This window comes from Bactrocera latifrons, unplaced genomic scaffold (genome assembly GCF_001853355.1).
Source record: "Bactrocera latifrons isolate USDA-ARS-PBARC rearing strain unplaced genomic scaffold, ASM185335v1 scaffold_460, whole genome shotgun sequence".
In the NCBI taxonomy this organism is placed as follows: Eukaryota; Metazoa; Arthropoda; class Insecta; order Diptera; family Tephritidae; genus Bactrocera; species Bactrocera latifrons.
In genome coordinates this window covers 78,149-79,204 of record NW_017537113.1, presented here as the reverse complement: position 1 = coordinate 79,204, position 1,056 = coordinate 78,149, and positions in this window count along the sequence as shown.

Genomic DNA, 1,056 nt, shown 5'->3' with positions numbered 1-1,056 from the left:
ATATATAGAGGGTTCGTGGTGTGCCGATTGTAAAATAGCACACTTTTCGCAGGACTACTCTTTACGCTGAGCGTATTTCACCACAGTTTAACATCGAAATTATCTCAATGTCAACTGACGAACATAATGCTAATTAAATGTTACGGAATGTACGCTAACAGATTCGTTTACTTACAATACGTGTTGGCGCAACGAAGTAGTTTAGACTACCAACGTATATTTTATATATTACTATTTAGTGCAACCTCGAATTGTTCCATTCCATGCATCTATTTACAGTTTACGATATACTTTCAATTTCTACTCAGTTCAGTTGTTTGTACGCAGCCCATAAGAAAACTTGAATTAAAAGGCTCAATAATATAAAACTCCAAACTCCTCGTTTCATTTAAACAATACGCAAAGGAATCAATATTTATAGATATTCTGTTCAAATGTAGAATAGTGAAAACTAAAGATTTTGCAAACAAAGAATAAGAAAGAAAACATAAGGGAGACAAAACAGAGATTTCAATAAAAACACAAAAGCCATCAACAAATTTGTAAATGGATCAATTTCACATTAAGTGGAAGCGCTTCCAACCGTCTAGAATGTGAACCACCAACATCAGCGAAAATACAACCACTCACATTTTACTCCCTACCAAAGAGGACACTGCATGTTTTAAAAACGCTGAAATTGGTGTACACAACTTTATTGCCAAAACATAAGGATAAACCAAGAGGACTTGTACAAGTTAGCAACATTAAAGTTAACTGCGGTAAGCAGAATAATGCTGGATAAGCAATTAACCAACAACATCCGGCACGGGCAGTATAAACTACAGCCAGGCTAACCACCAATAATGCAACCATTGCAACAATTGCAATCAACATCCGGCACMCGCGGAGTAACGTGACACATCAATAGTGCTAACATAAGTAACTTTTAAGTTATAAATAATTGATAATAAAAATTGTAATTTTAGTCTAAGCAGAACTTTTGGCAATAAAGGTCATGTTTGACCAAAAATAGAAATTTTTTTAGCCGTTTTAATTTAACCGGCAATAATTTAC